The sequence below is a fragment of the Salmo salar genome, chromosome 10, assembly GCF_965601325.2.
Source record: "Salmo salar chromosome 10, fSalSal1, whole genome shotgun sequence".
Classification (NCBI taxonomy): Eukaryota; Metazoa; Chordata; class Actinopteri; order Salmoniformes; family Salmonidae; genus Salmo; species Salmo salar.
The window spans coordinates 37281287-37297500 of NC_138300.1; the positions used below are offsets into that span (position 1 = coordinate 37281287).

General features: G+C 40.7%; 1 protein-coding gene across 3 annotated transcripts in view; it reads left to right on the top strand.

Annotated features, from left to right (window-relative positions):
• Positions 1 to 360: 360 nt before the first annotated feature.
• The window catches only part of LOC106560325 (guanine nucleotide-binding protein G(I)/G(S)/G(O) subunit gamma-12), a 58545-nt gene continuing 42691 nt past the window's right edge, over positions 361 to 16214 (top strand). Inside the window, exons 1-2 of one of the 3 annotated variants that reach the window (XM_045687718.2) lie at positions 361 to 687; positions 14355 to 14474. The gene's annotated coding sequence lies outside the window, so the exon portion shown is untranslated. Of the gene's footprint in view, positions 688 to 14354; positions 14475 to 14779; positions 14876 to 16214 lie in introns of those variants that run through there. The other 2 variants (XM_014123125.3, XM_082956974.1) reach the window with 2 other exon arrangements.

The following is a 16214-nucleotide window of genomic DNA, read 5'->3' on the forward strand; positions in this document are numbered from 1 at the left end:
TGCTTCCACAAAGTACTGAGTAAAGGGTCTGAATACTTATGTAAATGTGATATATATGTATTTTTTAAAACAATTCTAAAAACCTGTTTTTGCTTTGTCATAATGCGATATTGTGTGTAAATTTATGAGGGGAATTGTTTTTTAAATACATTTTTGAATTTGGCTGTAACATAACAAATTGTGGAAAAAGTCAAGGGGTCTGAATACTTTTCCGAATACACACATCAATATTCACATCGATAGGCCTAATACAGTTGCTATGAGATTGAGGAACAGTCAGGGAGGCAGGCTCACAGGAAGAGGGCGCCCTGTATATAAAGAAGGAGACGTGGAGATAAATTGCACAATTCCAGTCCTCCCTCCAACCAGCGTTCCCACCATTCCATGTATTCAGACAGACCAGAGAGAAAAAAGGTCGTTCCTCCTTTCTGTCTGTCACTCAGCCGTGCAGCTCAACGGAGTCGTGGTTGGCTAAAAGTCGACGGAGTCGGTCATAACAGTAGGTTTATGTTAATATCAAAATATATTAATTACTTTATACCCAAGAAAAGCACCACGACTCGATATCAGCGGACTTCAAGATACTTTATCGACTCCAAGAGGCAATGAAAACAGGTTTTTCGAAAATTGTGCAGCCCTAGAACTCTTAAGATTTTGCGCTTGGAACAGAGGCCAGCCATAAATCAGGTGAGTGCAGAGATATCGGGGTTAGATTAATGAGAACATAAGATACATCATTCTAATTCTATAGGCGTTAAGAGCACATGGAACTAAACTTCTACAGATTATAGTTGGTATGGATGTGTAGGATTAGGATACCTGCGTGTTTGTTACACGTCGGGTTTCTCTCCTGCCTGTGAGATGCCGTTGTCTTGCCATATGGTCAGTTTCTTATCCCATGTGGGTTTAAGCAAATGTGTAGCATCGCTGTTTTACCCCAGCACCAGCATAGTATATGTTCTTGTAATATATACATGTTTTTGTAATTGCATAGTAATGGAGCTTTTGCTGTTGGGTAGAACAACTTGATGTTATCATTTTTGCTGTCTTCTACAGAGGAACTCAGACCCACACTTGTCTTGGGTTGAATAAAACACCAATAATAATCTTTAATAATAAATCGATTTTTGGCCCATCTCTACCTTATGTTTGTGTGTGGTGCCTTGATTGTTAGTACACACTGCAGATATCAGCCTTTTTTGAATGAAATGTGATGAGTCTGAACTTGTGACCCTTGATGTGTAGTTGCAGAGACAGTGCAAGGATAAATTGACAAATCTGGAACTTGCTCTGTGTTCAATGTCATAAGATTTTTTTTCCATCTCTGCTTAATGGTAAATCTAGATCTTTTTTTCCTCTCTGCTAAATGGTAAATCTAGATCTTTTTTTCCTCTCTGCTAAATGGTAAATCTAGATCTTTTTTTTCCTCTCTGCTAAATGGTAAATCTAGACATTTTTTTCCTCTCTTCTAAATGGTAAATCTAGATATTTTTTTCCTCTCTGCTAAATGGTAAATCTAGATATTTGTTTTCCTCTCTGCTAAATGGTAAATCTAGATCTTTTTTTTCCTCTCTGCTAAATGGTAAATCTAGATCTTTTTTTCATCTCTGGTAAATGGTAAATCTAGATATTTTTTTCTTCTCTGGTAAATGGTAAATCTAGATCTTTTTTTCATCTCTGGTAAATGGTAAATCTAGATATTTTTTTCATCTCTGGTAAATGGTAAATCTAGATATTTTTTTCATCTCTGGTAAATGGTAAATCTAGATATTTTTTCCTCTCTGCTAAATGGTAAATCTAGATTTAAAAAAAATCTCTGGTAAATGATAAATCTAGATCTTTTTTTCATCTCTGGTAAATGGTAAATGTAGATCTTCATCTTCTCGGGAAGTGATCATAACCTCTTAGAAAAAAAGGTGCTATATCTAGAACCTTAAAGGGTTCTTTGGCTCTCTCCATAGGAGAACCCTTTGAAGAACCCATTTTGATTCCAGGTAGAACCCTTTTTGGTTCCAGGTAGAATTCTTTTGGGTTCCATGTAGAACCCTTTCCATAGAGGGTTCTACGTGGAACAAAAAATGATTCTACCTGTAACTAAAAAGGATTATCCTATGGAGACAGCCGAAGAGCTGTTTCACCAGTCTGTTCTGGTTGAGCCTGTAAGGTACTGTGGCCAGTTCAGACACCTGCCCTGTCATGTCCAAGACTTTATAAGATGACCTGTAATGGAATTAACGAGAATAGCACATCTTCTTTAACTGTTGCCTAGTGTTGCCAAAGTTGACTTGAAAGCAGTAACCTTGGTTCAGAATGATGTCTGTCTGAAAGGCCTGATGAAGATTCACCGTTATTAGTGTGTCAGTGTTCTTTGCCCACTAGACTTATAGTACATGTGCCAGAAATGAATATCTTCTTTCACCTTCAAAAGGTCTGAGCCTATTCATGCCATGCAAGCTTTTTGAATGTAGAAATGTAATGTAATTGTATTAGAAACCACTGCTGTAGATCATTTAAGGTGAATCAAAAGGTCTGGCGAGAACTGGAGTAACCACCTGAGGCTTTGTGTCCCAAATGGCACCCTATTATGTAATGCACTAATTTTGAACAGAGCCTTAATGCACTAGCCTATATAGGGAATAGGGATCTATTTGGGATGCAGTTTTTGAATCAGTTTGAAGTTCCTGTGATTCTGACAGGTTCTAGTTCCCCCTGCCTTAATCTGGTTTGATGATTCAGTTAACATGGCATGGATTAACAGAGATTCAACTACACATAAGAGATAACAAGGGGATGATTGTGCTAACTGTTCTTTTCCTAATTCTCTGCCCCCATGCCCCTCTCCCACTCTTCTACTCGTCAACGCCAGTTACACTGGCAAGCCACAGCTATTGGTTTAATATGAGGAGGAACGTCCTTTGTTTGGTTTTGTCTGTCAACCAACCCTTGTTAGAGCCTATCAGAGTCATGAACTTTGTGTGTGTGTGCAGTGGTGGAGAAATTACCCAATTGTCATACTTGAGGAAAAGTAAAGATATCTAAATAGAAAATGACTCAAGTAAAAGTGAAAGTCACCCAGTAAAATACTACTTGAGTAAAAGTCTAAAAGTATTTGGTTTTAAATATACTTAAGTATCAAAAGTATATTTACTCAGTAAAATATACTGAAGTATCAAAAGTAAAAGTATAAATCATTTAAAATTCCTTATATTAAGCAAACCAGACTGCACAATTTTCTTGTTTAAAAAATGTACGGATAACCAGGGGCACTTTCCAACACTTAGACATAATAAAAAAATGAAGCCTTCATGTTTAGTGAATCCGCCAGATCAGAGGCAGTAGAGATGACCAGGGGTGTTCTCTTGATAAGTGCGTGAATTGGAACATTTTCCTGCAAAGCATTCAAAATGTAATGAGTACTTTTGGGTGTCAGGAAAAATGTATGGAGAAAAACATACATTGTTTTCTTTAGGAATGCAGGGAAGTAAAAGTAAAAGTTGTCAAAAATATAAATAGTAAAGTACAGATACGCCCAAAAACGACTTAAGTAGTACTTTAATGTATTTTTACTTAAGTACTTTACACCACTGTGTATGTGTGTATCAAAGTGATGAAGTTATTCTGACACTGTGACTGAAGGCAGCACTCTGTTCAACACCAAAAGGCTGATCATGCAGAATGTTAGAATGATACATTTTTGAGTGGTTTCTACTTAACCAGCCTCATCATAGACAGGCTCCTCACAGGTTATTGTATTTTAAAGCATGGTCTACAGTGATGCCTTTGCACTAGGCTACTCCAGCTCCTATGCCAAACTGCATCCCATAGGGCAAAACTGTCTGAAATATTCATAAACTGGTTGTAATGATGTTATTTCAAACATCATTGCCCTCTGGAATTGGGTTGTGTTGTAAAGACTGTATATATCTGCATGCAAGTTGAGGAAAGCCTATAGGTTTGTCTGTATTCCTGTATGGGTGGCCCCAGTTGAGCATTTTAATCGCAGCCAGTCCCAGCAGTGCATCCAGATTTCAGTGGTCTTTTTGTTGTGTCTCAACAACCCAGTCAGACTCCACTGTGTCATTAGTTTGTTTGTGAACTCAACTGTTCCTTTGGCTGTGTTGTTTTTACTCTCAGTCTCTGAAAGAGTTTTGAGTTCCTCAAGCAGTCAGATAAGAGATAATGCCGTTGTGGGGTCTACAGTGGTTAGAAAGGTCAGTGTATGGAACACCCAGCCAGACATACTGAACACTGACTATAGTAATAACACTACACTCTAAAGCTTATTTGAACTATTGTCCATGTAGGTCTACCTGTTGATGGGTTTTAGGGATTATTGTCGATCCAACTTGAGGAAAGGTTTAGTGATTTATGATTAAACCTGCTGAATCACAGAGGAATGACAAACAGCCTGTCATAGCAGAAAACAACCAAAACAGGGTTAAAAGGGACAATCTCACCTTTTCCCCCTGGGGCTCCGAAAGCGTAGCTCTTTTATCCGGAATGGGGTGGAATGATGACGTCATAGGTAGCGTTGCCTGGACAACTGAGCAGCGTAGATGGAATTAAAAGCCTCCATGCCACTCCTCATCTGTATCATTGGGTTAGCAGGGCGTCTCCCATTCATTCACACCAACAGATACACACGCACGCACGCACGCACGCACACACACACACACACACACACACACACACACACACAAGAACAAAACGCACAACATTTACACACGTGTGTATGTCGTGTGTGTTGTTTGTGTGCGTATTGTGTATGTCGTGTGTGTTGTTTGTGTGCGTATTGTGTGTGTGTGTGTGTGTGTGTGTGTGTGTGTGTGTGTGTGTGTGTGGAACGAACAGCTGACTGAAGACAGGACAGCCGGGTGTTTGTGTGGTTGAGTCCGTATCTGCGATAACATTGACTCTTAACAACGTGATGGAACTTTGTTGCCCCTTGCTGGAACAAGCAAAGTGTTGTAGCAAAGGATGAAAATGGCCTTAGAAACTCTAACCATGGAAATTTGACTGATAAACTCATGCGTACACTCGCAATGTCTGCCTGGTATTGTGATGCAATATTGGCCATGGTAATGTAGAATGTTCATTCAATTGATGTTAACTGATGTGGCTCATGCAATGGAGTCTATTTTTTGCAACTTCAGATGAGTTAAATGAACAAATCACAGCACATATTGATGTGTACACTTCCTGATTTTACTTCCTGCTTCGCTCCTTTGGGTACACTTACAATGGCCACCAGTCCACCCATTATGCCATAATGTTTTTGCTATTTGACCGGTTATTACGGAGACCCCGGTCATTTGGCTGACCAATTTCCATCATCCAAAATTCCATTACTGTTACAGCCCTACTGTAACGTCGACGCAGGGAGTCAGGGAACAGGTGCAGTTAGTGAGTTTAATATTAACGAACATAGAACGATACACAACAGGAGAAACGTCTGACAAGAAAACATAACCAATACTGTTTGATGATAAAAGAGTGCTATATAAAGGGTAAGTAATCAGGGAGTAGTGAAGTTCAGGTGTGACTGATGATGAGTCGCAGGTGTGGGTAAAGATGGGTTGCCAGGACCGGTGGTTAGTAGAACGGCGATGTCGAGCGCCGGGGAGCGGGAGTAGACATGACACCTACGTTGGGCTCCCTAGTAGAACACAGGTGAAAATTGCTTTCTGTTCCCATGAATGATTGGTATTTAAAGAGACTAGTCCACTTGGAGTGGTGTGTGTGTGTGACTGTGTGTGGGGTGATGGAAGGAAGTTATTTTTGGAAGCCGACATCAGTGTGACGTTGGGGGCCAATCTGGTGCTGTTGTTGGAGTGCCATTCTGTTGTGTCTGAGTCAATGAATGAGCTTTATTATAATTCCAAGCCCTGCCGCTCTGTATGCCCAAACCTGTTCAACCCTATAGTGGCAGGTCATACTGCATCATAATAACAGTACATGTTCACAGATTCACCCTTTAAAGGCACACCCACTACCATTTCTTGATCTTGTGATTAATGTACAGAATGAATTATACACACAATCGTGTCTAAAAACAAACAAATGCCAATCAGGGCGTCTGTTCTTCTTCATCTCTGACTTTGCACTTGTAAATATCACCCCCCGTTCTCCAAAACTAAAACAGACAAGAGTTAGGGCCTCACTGTTGACTGGACGCAAAGGAGTGTGTGTTGTTTGTTTGTTTGTTTGTGTGTGTGTGTGTGTGTGTGTGTGTGTGTGTGTGTGTGTGTGTGTGTGTGTGTGTGTGTGTGTGTGTGTGTGTGTGTGTGTGTGTGTGTGTGTGTGTGTGTGTGTGTGTGTTTGTGTGTGTTGTGTGCAGTGCCTTCTGTAAGTACATGGAGTAGCCAGCCAAATAGAAAAAGTTGCCAGCCAGGGAGTTCCTGTCTGGGAGGGGGCATGCCCCCCACAATATTTGTTTTGCAGAACAAGCTCTATTTTGGTGGCCTCTGGTACAGTCTAATGCCTTGATTCCAGCTGAAATACACAGCTACATTATTGAATACTTTAATGACTTTACCTCCCAGATTGGTCAAATGAGTTGTGGTATAGAAAGACATGACTTTACAATTAAAATTACTGAAAATGTATCAATTCAGTGTGCTGTTAGTTGTTTTGGATATCATTTAGGCCTAGGCCTATATGATCAGGACTATGTTCTAAGTAAGATAGCCTTTTTTAACAATAACTTATCTTAATTAAAGTCATATTTACAGTTGTACTGCAACATATATGAATTGCCACAATGATGTTTGTTTTTCAAATTATATGTTTTCTTGGCTCTGCTGCTGTTGACACCTTTGAATCCTAGGAAAATACAAAACAAGATCTTTGGTTTACTTGTCCTGATGCAATTCCATGGACATATAACTATGTTGTATGATTTATGAATAGGAGATTAACTTTATTCAGTCAGTTCGACACCTTTTATAAACTAGTCAACACTTCCTGTTCGGTCATCAGTCAAAGAACAGTAAATAGCCTATTTATTTGATCTTTATTTAACTAGGCAAGTCAGTTAAGAACAAATTCTTATTTTCAATGATAGCCTAGGAACAATGGGTTAACCTCTCTAGGGTCGGCGGGACGAAATCGTCCCACCTACTCAACAGCCAGTTGAATCCCGTGGCGCGTTATTCAAATACCTTAGAAATGCTATAACTTCAATTTCTCAAACATATTACTATTTTACACCATTTTAAAGACAAGACTCTCGTTAATCTAACCACACTGTCCGATTTCAAAAAGGCTTTACAACGAAAGCAAAACATTAGATTATGTCAGCAGAGTACCCAGCCAGAAATAATCAGACACCCATTTTTCAAGCTAGCATATAATGTCACATAAACCCAAACCACAGCTAAATGCAGCACTAACCTTTGATGATCTTCATCAGATGACAACCCTAGGACATTATGTTATACAATACATGCATGTTTTGTTCAATCAAGTTCATATTTATATCAAAAACCAGCTTTTTACATTAGCATGTGACGTTCAGAACTAGCATACTTCCGGTGAATTTACTAAATTACTCACGATAAACGTTCACAAAAAAACATAACAATTATTTTAAGAATTATAGATACAGAACTCCTCTATGCACTCGCTATGTCCGATTTTAAAATAGCTTTTCGGTGAAAGCACATTTTGCAATATTCTCAGTAGATAGCCCGGCATCACAGGGCTAGCTATTTAGACACCCACCAAGTTTAGCACTCACCAAAATCAGATTTACTATAAGAACATTTTTATTACCTTTGCTGTCTTCGTCAGAATGCACTCCCAGGACTTCTACTTCAATAACAAATGTTGGTTTGGTTCAAAATAATCCATAGTTATGTTCAAATATCCTCTGTTTTGTTCGTGCGTTCAAGACACTATCCGAATGGTAAAGAAGTGCACGACGCATTTCGTGACAAAAAAATTCGAAATATTCCATTACCGTACTTCGAAGCATGTCAACCGCTGTTTAAAATCAATTTTTATGCCATTTTTCTCGTAAAAAAGCGATAATATTCCGACCGGGAATCAGTGTTTAGGTTTAAAGACGAAAGAAAATAAAAACATGGGGTCGACTCGTGCACGCGCCTCAGCCCATTGTCCTCTGATAGAGCACTTGCCAAAAGCGCTAATGTTTTTCAGCCAGTGGCTGGAATTACATCATTCAGCTTTTTCCCGCCTTCTGAGAGCCTATGGGAGCCGTAGGAAGTGTCACGTTACAGCAAAGATCCTCAGTCTTCAATAAACAGAGTCAAGAAGCTCAAGGAATGGTCAGAGAGGGCACTTCCTGTACAGAATCTTCTCAGGTTTTTGCCTGCCATATGAGTTCTGTTATACTCACAGACACCATTCAAATAGTTTTAGAAACTTTAGGGTGTTTTCTATCCAAAACCAATAATTATATGCATATTCTAGTTTCTGGGCAGTAGTAATAACCAGATTAAATCGGGTACGTTTTTTATCCGGCCGTGTAAATACTGCCCCCTACCCCCAACAGGTTAACTACCTTGTTCAGGGGCAGAATGACAGATTTGTACCTTGTCATCTCGGGGATTCAAACTTGCAACCTTCCGGTTACTTGTCCAACTGTCGCAATGTCCACAGGTGACGCCTCTCCCCGTTCGGGCGGCGCTCGGCGGTCGTCGTCGCCGGCCTACTAGCTGCCACCGATTTCCTTTTCTGTTTTGTTTGATAATATCTGGTTAGGATAGCACCTGTTTTGTGTTTAGTAATTAGTGGGGTATTTAGTCTGTCTGTTTTGTGTTTGAGGTTGTGCGGGATTCTTTCGTGTCTGTTATCGTAGGTTGGGGGGATTTATTTTCTGGTCCTTTTATATTTAGCGTTTTGGCTTTAGGGTTGCTGGGCTGCGTCCCGTTATATTCCCAAGACTGTGTTAGTCTTCCTTTGTTGGAATATTTTTTCCCTTGCCTTGTAGGGTTGATATTTTTGACTTGTTTTTCTTCATTAAAGTAACTACGTGTTTCACGTACCTAAGTCTCCTGCGCCTGACTTCACCCCTCCTGCAGAACTATTATTTGACACCAACACTCTAATCACTAGGCTACCCTGCCGCCCCTATGCTCCCGACTCCGTGGCTGGCTCTAGTAGGCCTATGAAACAGGCGAAAGAAAATAATTGAATGTGCCACAAAACAATAATTAAGTAGATTTCAACTCATTGTCACCACGTACATTACATGGGACATGTAAATTCACTTACAGGAGATGATGAAGAAGCATCATGCTCTCCCTCCTCTGTGAAAATAAATTTGATTGCAGCCAACCAGAGTGCACAAAAATAACACAGGTACCGAGAGGTGGGACAGACAGCAGGCTGACAAACCAGCTCTGTCCCTGTCACCGGTCGCTTTGTGACTGACAGGTGTCTGTTCTATCATTAGACCACTAGAAGATGGATATCGTTCATGCTAGCGGTAGAAAGCTATACAGACTTTTCTGACTAACGAATTGAAACTTTAAAATTGAATAGAAGCCTAGTTAATTAATGAAGTGGAAAAGGTACCCGGCTAACAATAAGTCTGTTATCTGCTATTTGGCCGACGGCCGGTGCTTATGGAAAACACTGTGTGTGTGTTCGTGTGCTATGTGTTCATCTGTGGTCTGCAGACTGCAGTGGTGGAGCTGCTGAAGCAGAACAGTCCAGTTCTGCAGCCTCTGCACCTCCTTGTTGGATGTCCTTGTGTCACCCCCCTGTAGAGGTAGACATACATCCTGGTCCCTTCTAAGTGAAGGTCAATCCTGGTCCTTCAGGACTATCTAGGGTGTGTTTTGAATGCAGGGTCACGGGTGTGTTGTAAATGCAGACTAATGGCTGAACTATAGTACTGTACTGTAGCTGACAGTGCTCAACATTAGCTAGGTCACCTCCAGACAATACGATGTCAGACAGAGAGCCTTGTTGTGTACCACAGACGGTGTGGGAGCTGCTGTCACACAGTTGTGATGGGGTATTTATAGACTCCTGCTGTGTCTGTGCTTTTGAGTGTGTGCTTGCGCTAGCTCTCCCGCCTCTTCTCTATCGTCATCCGGGACCCAGCCTCCTGCCGACCAATGTATTGGGCAGACACATAGCCACAGTTATATTATATACATTCAGTCTGGTTCCTACGTGCGTCTCTAATAAAGAACACCATCATTTACTCTTTAATTAACTCCTACTACTCCTTGCCCTATTCACTTCGTCCCATGAGTCATTAGTGCTTACCTGTAGGGGCCTTGACTGACTGACTTGTAGTGAGTGCATACATTCCCCATGGGAATTGAACCTACGACACTGGTATTGCTAGCACCATGCTCTTACCACCTGAGCCACACAGGAAGAGGTTGCCCCAAGCACCCCAATCCTTTTTAGTCTAGGACTAGGCTTAAATGGTGTCCGGGAAACCAGCTCTTAGATATCTCAAGCTAACCTTGGAGGGGCCACACCCATGCACTAGTTCTCACCTGAGAGCAGAGCAGGCTTTGGTGACATTGGAGCTGGTCGGTGGGAAAGATGAAGCTCTGGATAAACAGTATTATGCAAGCCACTTACTCTTAATAACACATCTCTAGGCCAAATGCTACTCACCCTCAGGCTGTATCTCAAATGGTACCCTATTCCCTACACAGTGCACTATGTAGAGCCTTCTGGGTCCTGGTCAAAAGTTATGCACTATAGGGAATAGGGGCCATTTGGGATGCAGACAGTCACAACAAGAGTAGACAGACAGCTTGTTGCATGTTTATTACAAGTCTGTTACTGGTCAGAGCAGAGAATCCAGTGGCCACTGGCCAGTGCCCTGGTGATGCTGCTGTTTACGTGGATACGTGGTGGTGGCCACAATAGCTGAGCTAAGGGTGCGTCCTAAATGGCACCTTATTTCCTGTATATTACACTACTTTTATTACACTATAAAGGGAAAGGGTGCTATTTTGGATGCACCCTAAAGCCTGGAGAAGCCATAGCAAAGGGAAGTAACAGGTTGCTTAGCAACTGCCAGACACACTGGGTAATAAAACATCTTACAATCTTACAATAAAAGACATACATCGATTGAGTCTAAGAACTACAGTAGATAATAATGAATAATAATTGTTCATGTTCTACCTCAATGACCTCGTACCCCTGCACATCAACTTGGTACTGGTACCCCTTGTATAAAGCCAAGTTATCGTTACTCATTGTGCATCTATTATTACTTTATTACGTGTTTTACTTTTCTATTATTTCTCTATTTTCTTTCTCTCTGCATTGTTGGAAAGGGCCCGTAAGCATTTCACTGTTAGTCTACACCTGTTGTTCCTAGGTTACCATGGTTGGATTGTATTGGGTTGGCATAATGCATGTTGTTACTGGTCATTTCTATGTAAAAGGACCCATAAGCACAAAAATGTTACATTTATAGGAGCATATAACATTTGGTGTCAAATGAAAGCTAAGAGTCTATATTTTTGGGAAATGAAGGCATACATACATACATTTTTCAACCATTTTCCATTCTAAAAATGGAATAAGCTACGGCTTTGATTTCTGGTCACACAGATGGAAAAGGGGTCTTAAAAAACATCTACTAGAAAAAGTCTTAAAAGGTATTAGAAATACATCATACATAAAAACCCAATCATGTTGAAGTAAAGGCAACTAATATCAACATTTATATTTGGTTTTGCAGAAATGATTTGCCTTCTGTAAGTTAAATAAACATTGCCTAGTGTCTTGTCATTCTGTTACCAAAAACCCATATATGTTTAAGATATTTTCTCATTTCTCTCCCTCATGAGGGATGATTATGAAAGTTCACAGAAGTAACAAGTAAAGGTAGACCTACCAATGAGTTATAGTGTTTTTACTGATAACAATTGTGTTTATGAATTATTAAGTGATTAAAACGCATCACTTTGTTACAAAATTGGAAACAGAGTGACCGAAAAATCACTAACAGAATGACTGCAGTTGAATTGGCCACAATGGGAAATCATAGTAGTCACGACCACAGTTGCAGTAGAGCACAGTACAACACAATTCAGTACAGTAGATGTCTATGATTGGTACAGATATGCTTACCCTGGCGAGATGTTTTGATAACCGTGTAAATCTCTCTAGGACAAGGTGACTTTTAGCAATATATTTGCCTGTATTTACCCCCAAAAATGAAACGCTAATTAGCTGCTAATGTGGCTATTATAAGGAGCTACAAATTCCATAATGATCTGGATGAGATTGCTGAATCGAGGCAAAGGTATGAATCTCTGGATTAACTATCTAATGTTAGCTAAATATAGTAATTAATAAATTGGTAAAATGGCTTTTTAAATAGACAAATTCTTTGACCTGTCTTGTGCAGGTTTTAAATTGACACAATACCTGTTAGCAAAGGTGTCAGCTAGAGATGACGAGCAGGAGCTTGCAGGGATTTGTAGTCTTCCATGATGTCTACTTTGATGCTAATTAACATTTTTGAATCAGAGTAAATAGAGCTGAAATATATTGATAAATGTAACCTTGTCCGAGAGAGATTTGCATGGTTATCAAAACATCACGCCAGGGTAAGCCTACACAAAACACAGCCCTTATTTGAAGTGTTTTTAAAATTCCCTATGGGAAAAATGAATGGTGGAAAAATGATTGGAAGCATTTCCCTGTTTGACCGCTAGGTTTTATGGGTATTATGACACCTCCACTGTGGGGCTCTATTGCCATATGGGAACCTAAATATTTTTGAATTACTGGTAGATAATGTGACCTTTGAATATTCAGAAAGAACAACGCCATGACTGCATCCCAAATGGCACCGTATTATTCCCTTTATAATTCATTACTTTTTTCCCCTTTCAAGTTGATACAAGAAATGAAAATGTAAACTTTGTCATTATCATGAAGAGTTTATTTTAGTTTCAAGCCTTCTAGAGACACCAAAAGTGGGGCCTATCATCATGTTTGAATCACTGAAGTAAAATAACAGTGTAGTATTTGAACGTTGCTAGCCATTACACTTTATGACCTGTTATTTTGTTTAAACGTTTCATCTGGAGTGGCGCTATCTCTGGTCTCCATGACGAGTTTCCTGCCCGCTTCCTAGTGATCCAGAAACCCACAAATGGCCCCAGCCCTTTAGAGAAGTAGCTTGGTGGCATTTTACACACAAACACGCACGCATGTGCTCAAAGTCTCCTCTGACTTTAACTGTAACTTTCTAAACCATTCCAGTAGGGACTAGGCTACTCTTGTCTTGTTCTCCTATGTTTTGGGACTTTCCTACCCAGTGACCCATAAAACAAAACAATGCCTCTCATACTGAATATTTGCTTTGCTATGTCTGTTGCTCCGTTGCTGTAGCCCGCTCCAACTAACTGACCTATCTTTGACCCATTAAACAAAATACCTCCCTGATGCTGAATTCTTGATTTGCTCTGTCTGTTACGGTTTACTCAAAATGTTGGTAGATGTTTTCCCGAAACAAATTGCTCCATTTATGGCCATTAAGTCTTGGACATTTAAGCCATTTCAGCTCAGACGGACCCAAAGTGCTAAACACTGAATGACCGCAGGCTTACTGCACCCACACTAAGAAAAAAAGCTTCTATCCAGAACCTAAAAGGGTTCTTCAGTTGTCCCCATAGGAGAAAAAAGGGGAACCCTTTTTGGTTCCAGGTCAAACTATTTTGGGTTCCATATAAAACTCTTTCCACAGAGGGTTCTACCTGGAACCAAAAAGTGTTCCCCTATTGGGACAGCCAAATAACTCTTTTGGAACCGTTTTTTCTAAGAGTGCACTAAACCTATGGGAGATCAATGAGGACCAAAAATTGTCCAATGCACCCAATAACACCCAATAACTGTTATGATTGTTTTATGGGTTTAACTTATAGATCTTAGATGGTCCAGTTGGCCACCAGACTCTCCCCAGCTCCTCTTGTCATCATTGACAGTTCAAAAAGTGAGTGACATTGTTTCATTTGCTCAGTATGTAGAGTGCCATATATGTCCTCCACTGTAACAAGATCCTCCTGGCTATAGATAAGAGGAAAGTGTTGTGTTGATTCAGAGAGCATACACACACAGCTCTACAGAGAAATCTGGGATCCGCTGTGAAACAGACGTTGGTCTGACTGGTTTCATTGGAATGTGTTGAAGAATGATAGACTCTGAATGACTGGCAATGGTGGCAAGTTGAAGCTGAGGCTGACTCCACCCGAAATTGTGTGGTCACCAGTCATTGTTTACTGTACTTCAAACAGGATGAGACAGCCTATGCTACTCTCTTGGCTCTGATGATGATGTGGGTCATCATCACAAGTTACACAGGATATGAATGTCATTTCTTTCTTTCCCCTCAGATTTCCTCATCTGTGAAGGACCAGAAGAACATAAAGAAAACTGTCCCAGGAAACTCCTCACAGCAAGGTCCGTCTCCTCTCCCTATCCAGGAAGAAACACCTTTCCTCCTCTACCACCAGGTCAAATCAAATCAAATTTGATCTGTCACATACACATGGTTAACAGATGTTACTATGAGTTCAGAAAAATGCTTATGCTTCTAGATCAGACAGTGCAGCAGTATCTAACAGCTAATATCTAACAATTCCGCAACAAAACCTAATACACACAATCTAGTCAAGGAATGAGAGGAGAATAAATAAGTATAAAAACAAATGGATGAGCAGTGACAGGGCGGCTAAGATGCAATAGATAGTAAAGAATACATTTCCACTGCATTTCAGCCCTGCCATAAAAGGACCAGCTGACATTATGTCAGTGATTCTCTCGTTAACACAGGTGTGAGTGTTGACGAGGACAAGGCTGGAGATCACTCTGTCATGCTGATTGAGTTCGAATAACAGACTGGAAGCTTCAAAAGGTGGGTGGTGCTTGGAATCATTGTTCTTCCTCTGTCAACCATGGTTACCTGCAAGGAAACACGTGCCGTCATCATTGCTTTGCACAAAAAGGCAAGGATATTGCTGCCAGTAAGATTGCACCTAAATCAATAATTTATTGGATCATCAAGAACTTCAAGGAGAGCGGTTCAATTGTTGTGAAGAAGGCTTCAGGGCGCCCAAGAAAGTCCAGCAAGCGCCAGGACCGTCTCCTAAAGTTGATTCAGCTGCGGGATCGGGGCACCACCAGTACAGAGTTTGCTCAGGAATGGCAGCAGGCAGGTGTGAGTGCATCTGCATGCACAGTGAGGCGAAGACTTTTGGAGGATGGCCTGGTGTCAAGAAGGGCAGCAAAGAAGCCACTTCTCTCCAGGAAAAATATCAGGGACAGACTGATATTCTGCAAAAGGTACAGGGATTGGACTGCTGAGGACTGGGGTAAAGTCATTTTCTCTGATGAATCCCCTTTCCGATTGTTTGGGGCATTCGGAAAAAAGCTTGTCCGGAGAAGACAAGGTGAGCGCTACCATCAGTCCTGTGTCATGCCAACAGTAAAGCATCCTGAGACCATTCATATGTGGGGTTGCTTCTCAGCCAAGGGAGTGGGCTCACTCACAATTTTGCCTAAGAACACAGCCATGAATAATTTATATTGCGATTGGCAACTTTCACAAATTAGGTGCATTACCGCCACTGACCTCGTTCGTCTTTCAGTCACCCACGTGGGTATAACCAATGAGGAGATGGCACGTGGGTACCTGCTTCGATAAACCAATGAGGAGATGAGAGGCAGGACTTGCAGTGCGATCTGTGTCAGAAATAGAACTGACTTCTATTTTAGCCCTGGGCAGACGCTCGTTGGCGCGCGCGAGCAGTGTGGGTGCAATAATTTAATAATATAGATTTCTACATTTATTTTGCAACTATCATGCAGTGTAGTCAGCCTGTAAGGCACCTCTGAGGTGGCACTTCCCTCTACTGGTGAAAAACAGAATTACTGTATGGCTGTCACCATAGCTGTGCTGCAACTTGTTATCCACATGGTGGCAGTATTGGGCTGTAGTTGAACTTCAATGTTGTGGTTCCAGTGCATAGCCCCACACTGGACAGCAAGCAACACCTGACAAACAAAGAAATGCATTCATTACAGCATATTTTTCAGTGCATTTGAAGCCTTTTACTTAATTTCTGTATTTTTGTATATCTCTTTACCATCTTGAAATGCTCAACAGTGTGAATAAAAGCATAGTAAGTACTAAGTCATCTGGATTTCTACACTCACATAAAAAACCTTTACCGCAGTGGTCTAAATCAGGATCA